Raw genomic sequence first — 6,194 nt, 5'->3', positions numbered from 1 at the left:
TTCCAAAGCTAAATCATGTCTCTTCAATTCTTTTCCATGTTCTTGTTTTGAATCACCTGTAAGTGTCTTACCTAAATAACCAGTTCCAACAAAGGCAGTTGCATTTAAAACTGCACCACCAATCATCATCGCAATTGCCGCATTATGTATGTGTATATATTTAGATATATATAAATTATTCTTTTAAATTATCCTTTATAAGGATCAACTAGTAACATATTTCTTTGTTCTAACATATCTTTCTCCAATACTGCTGCACTTATAGCTATTGCAAGATAAGCAAACTTCTTGACTGAAACACTTGTTTTATGACTGTCTGGAGCCATTTTCATAGTTTTATCAAGTATTAAACTATTAGCTATTGTTAAAGCAGATATAACTGCACCATCATAAAGACCATTCACGATCAGTTTAGTATAGTCTGTCATTGTGTATATATATAATATATATAATTTAAAAAAATAATTATTCCATTTCAAACAGAGCATTATTTTTATTATTATCCGGTTGTGGTGTCGCTAATTGTTTAGTTACTTTGTCATTTATGCCTGATTGTAAAAACTGTGCGCATGCATAAAAGCTGATGCACCCTCTTTTATAATATAAACCAGCTACCCCAACTACTAGTGAACCAAGAGTTAATAAAGTCATAGTATTATTAAATTGTGAGCTTTTATTATCCGACTATGGTGAAAACTCAGTCACCTTTATTGGCTCCATTGACTCTATCGACTCCTTTGTCTCTATCGGTTCTTTTAACTCCATCGATTTTAATTTTTTTCGTTTTTTTGTTTCAGCTGATATTATTGCTAATTTTTTACCCCATGCAACTCTACCTGGACTTTTAGTTTTCCTTTTTATAGTCACATTCTCTGCTTGAGTCTGTTCTGTATCACTCATTTTTTACACATATATATAATACAAAATATTTTTAATGTTTTTACTTTAATTTTTTGAAACTCTTTTCAACTAAGTCAAGTTCCAAGTTGTTTTCAAGATCTTGATCAAGTTCTAGAACAAGTTCTTGAACAAGTTCTTGTTCATGTTGTCTTAAGTCACTCTTTTCAACTTTATTAAATTCATTTAAGTCATTTTGCTTAGGACAAGTATGTGTTGAAAAGTTAATGTTATTTAAAATAGTGAGACCACCACTTGTCAATGCTAAAAGAGGACCATAACTGTATGCTAACTTTCCAGTAAGTTGTTTGAATTGATTCATAACAAGAAAATTGTTCTTCAAGTCATCACTTAATTTATTCACATCATGCACTGGAAGCACAAGTCCTACTAATTTACTAAACCCAAATAAAACTCCATTTACAATATTGTCACTTACGAGAGAACTGTAAGTGCTTTCATATATTTTATAATACTTTTCAATTTCTTTATCGTTTGCTTTTTCAATATATTCGAGAGTGAAATTTTTCCCCAAGAAAGCTTTTGATTGTCCAGCAGCAATGATACAAAGTAATCTTTCTCTGTACTTAATTATTGGAGACACCTGTTCTGGTGTTGTTGAGGCTGGTGTTGGTTCAACTGGTTGTAAAATATCTGTCAACGTCTGTTCCATTTTGCTATATAATATAAAATATATTTTATTTTATAGAAATAGTATATGATAATTAATGCAATAAATAGCCATAAAATATCATTGATTAACATTATACCAGATCATTACTATAAGGTTGTCTTAATCGAAACACTAATTTGCTGTAAGGAGTATATTTTAATTGTTTTATAAATTCACTAATTTCTTTTTTATTTAATTTCATCCCGTAGTTTTCAATTATCTCTTTAACATCATTTTTACTCGGTGTGTAATAGAGAACAAGCATACCAATATTTTCTCGAAATGTTTTGGCGATACTCGTAAATTGTTGCGTAAGTACCCATTCGCTAATATTATCATGACGAGCTGAAAATGCCAATTTTGTTAAAATATTGACACGAGATTTGACATCCTTTGTGAAAGCGCAGTCATCTAGTATGATTAGACTTTTTGTATTTTTATAACATTCATACGCGAGTTGAATACTTTCATTTATTTTTTCTATGTTGGGAATCATTATAATAATGTCCGAGTCTTGTAAATAATTTTTTTATCGTAAGCTTTATTGTTTATGAACATCGGGCAGATTGTGATTATGTAATCGAAGACATTCTTGTAATGCGTTTGTAACAGTTGCATAACGAACTGTTTTACCCAAACATGTCGGAGCACTGATAAGCATATTGAAAGGGGGTTCAAGCCAGATCATATTATATTAATATATAATAGATTTTAATTTAGATCCTTCAATATTAAGCTTGGCATCCCTTATGATGAAAATATTTGCAGTTATTTTTTCTTGCGGGTTTGTAGCCTCTCGTTTAATTTCCAGTTGAACTCCATCTTTTGTATTCATGACTTTCAGACCACTACCATGATACCTATTATCTTTAAAACTTCTTAAATCAATAAACAAACAGTATTTATCCAACAAAAAGGTGGCCTCAGTTACTTTCTCTAGTTTATCAATTGCTTTACCAGCGTAGCAGCAGAACTCAGGTGCCATCTGGCTTCTTCCCAAAATTTTCTAGGAGATAATCCCTGTGCATACACTTTATTTGCGATGCCTTCTATCGTTATTGCAACAGAATTAATACTAGGATTAAAGAATAGTTCGGAGTCTAAATCCTTTTGTTGCTGTGGTTTGCTGAATAATAAGAAAATTCCTTTCAAGCTTCTACGTGGTATATTAATGTTTTCGTTAATAATTGTATCTGTACCAGAGAAGTTAATTGTTCTGAAATGTTGGATATGTTCGTAGAGAAAACTTTTACCACTATTGTAGTAACCCTTAATTTCCATAGCTAACTTTCGGTCTCTTATCATCTCATATTCAAATTGAATATTTGCTAGAGTATAATCCCAACCATCTGTGTCTTCACTCACCAGGATTTGATTAACAGGAGCAAGAGTAAGCTCCCATTCGATATGACTACCTAAGCTCGAAGGATATACAGCTCCGTGACCATTTGTTATAGGATGTAATTTCGCAAGATCGATTGCATATTTTTTACCGTATGCCTTATGAAGTGCAGCCTCTCCTAAGTAAACCCCGCCACCAACTCCATCAATATTATCACTTCTCAATTTTCTAAGATTTTCTGACTGAATTCCATACAGTGTTTTATTTGTTCTATCTGAATACAGATCTTTATATGTTTGTACTAAGTTGTAGCCTGTTAAATCTATTAAGATTTCCCCTTCGAATTTTAAAACAAGTCGACTGATGACATTGGCAGACAGGTTTTGAACAACGAAGTTTTTATTATGACCTTCTAGTTTCAGATCAAAGACAAGATTGAATTTATCTGTAAGAACAACAGTGTCCTCTAATTTTGGATATATAAAACTTCACCAGGCTTTGCATGATTTGGATTATACATTACAACATGGTGAGTTCGCTCTCCTTTACTACCGAGAGCATTTAGTTTTGAGTAATCACCTTGAAGTTCTTTATTGTAAGGCATTTTCTTATACTATACTATAATAATATACTATAATAATAAAATATTTTTTTTTTTTATTTCCGTTTAAAACTCCGTTCATAAAGGTACACTGCTATTGCAGTTGCCAACAACCAGACATGCTCACCTATAAATCCTACCACTTGCCCCACTGTTTTTAAAGCAAACGATACAGTAGAACCTATAATACCCGGCAGTGCCATCGCTGCTTTATTACCGAGCCATTTCAGTGCATCCGCAACACGTTTAATAACTGCTTTGACTGGACCACCACTACCACTGCTACCGCTACCACTAGTACTACTAGATTTGGTGGGTACTCCTATTGCAATGGCTATAGCAGTTATGACTAAACCGAAAGCCATTGCCAATGAAACGATAGTAATTCCATTGCGTTTGAAAAGAATTGTTAGCTTATCTTTAATACTGAGTTCTGGGTCTTTGAGTACTTCTTTCAAAGCAGATGTCTCAGCTAACTTATTGTGCAAAGTATTAGATTCTTTATTATATTTTAGGATATGAATCTGAAGTCTGCCTAATTCCTTTTTTTCATCTTGTGATAATTCTTCGATTTTTTGTCTGTTTTCCAATTCTTTTTTTCTATCATACAACTCTTCTAAACTCTTGACTGCCGTATCAAGCTCTTTACGCATGACTGTGTATTCAGGATTGAGTTCATTCCATTCTTCAATTTTGTTTTCAACCTTATCGATTTCATCTTTGTTACCTGCAGTATCTCTTCTGAGATAGGTCTGAAAGTCTCTTAAATGACCAATCATTGGTGGTGTACGTGAGATCTCTAGCTTCAACTTCATCCACATTTAATGGCTCTTGTTTATCGTCATTTTTCGATTGATACGAAGTGGCTAAAAAAAGTCTATTAGCAGCTTCAGTACCAATTCTACCTTTTATTGTATTATAAGCTAAAAGTTTACCTTTTCTTGTAATTCGTTGATTTTTTATTTTATCATACAACTCTCCATCCTTTCCTACATATGTATTTGTTTCCAATTCACTTTGATTAACTCCCACGTCACTTTTTTTGATAACTGCGTCAATAGTTTCCAACAATACTTTAGTTTTTAATTCAGTAAGTTTATCTACTGCAGAGACTGTAGGTCCTGCCGGGTTTATGAATGATGTTTCTTGCTGCGTTGGCTCTGTTGACTCCAACGGAACCAACCAATCCGACAAATCTATCAGATCTGACATTTTATAATCTTCATTAGGGTCTTCATAATCTACGTCTTCCTTAAAAGAATCAATATCAACAGGATCAAATTCAGTCATCTTAAATAAATCCTATATAAATATGTAACTTAAAATATTACCCCGACTATTATTCCAATCGTTGAATATTCATGAACAATGTCATGCTCTGGTGTTATTATACTCGTTTCAACTGCATGGGGGCTGTCAACTGCTTCAACTGGGGTTTCAACTGGACTGTCGAGTCGTTGTACTGGATCCTCATGACCTTCCATTTCCTTTAATGCTGTTTTTTTCACGTCATTATTTATGTTGTTATAACCGAATTTCATATCTTCTGTCGCCTGTTGTAAGAAATTGTTATAACCTGCTACATTCGTATTCAAATTTATAATCATTTTACTCGGGATTAACCATAAAGAAGGAGAAATGGCTAACTTTACCCTTGTTGCATTGATCACATTTTGGTAACAGGGTATATACTATTGTCCTCGTTGATTCCTCTAATGCAACCATTTTTTGTGTCTGCTTGACTTCCTAACATACAATATAAATAAGCTTCGATTGATCGATTCAATCGTCCTAAACCTGCTTGTGTAAAACCAGTACTGTTTTCTAAAGCAAAATAATTATATGGTTTATAGTCGGCATTTTGAAATTTACGCCAATGATAACTCCTGCGGGCCTCATCTAGAGCATCAGGTAATTCAACCATTGTACCTTGAAATTTATATTGGATTTCTTTATTATGTGCTTTACCTCCCCACCACTCATATCCGATACCTATACCATTGTTTCCTGCTTTGTCATACGTGAATCTGAAATCTGTATTATAATTTAGTCCGAATTCATCACATATTCTATGATAGGTACATCGATTAAATTATCGGCTTTACTAAATGTATCAACATCATCAGGTAGTAGGCAAGAAAGCTCATTCAATATTCTTCTTATCGTAAAGTACACGTGGAATCTAAAAAATGATTGAATTTGTTTAGGAATATTTTCATTATACAGATGATCGAGAATACTAACACCGCATCCGGTCGTAGCTAACCAAACAACAAAATTTAATTGTTGGTCCCAGTAATTCATATTTGGACCTTTCAACCATTTGTTGGCACTGCCTGCATTTTTATGAATTAATATATAGTTTTTGAATATATCTCTCAGCTTTATATTGAATCGATCAGTTTCACTTACATAAACATCCATGTTGACTAGTATGTCTCGTAAATCCATGGATAACTGTTATTAAATGGTTGATGTAGTGCATATTTAGCATTTTTATTTACTGTAAATGGTTTTGGAAAATCAGGCGGTTCTGGTTGCTGCGGTGACTCCTGTTCTGACACAGCTGAAAGAGTCGAAGGCTGTTTTTTTTACTTTGTCTTCGTTGTCACTGGTAATCCTAATGTCAACATTTTTTCGGGTTTTATATTAAAGAGTCTATATTTTTTTGCTTTGCTATA

This window comes from Glandiceps talaboti, chromosome 8, assembly GCF_964340395.1.
Source record: "Glandiceps talaboti chromosome 8, keGlaTala1.1, whole genome shotgun sequence".
NCBI classification, from domain to species: domain Eukaryota; kingdom Metazoa; phylum Hemichordata; class Enteropneusta; family Spengelidae; genus Glandiceps; species Glandiceps talaboti.
The sequence above is the reverse complement of the archived record's forward strand: the minus strand, read 5'-3'. Positions refer to the sequence as shown.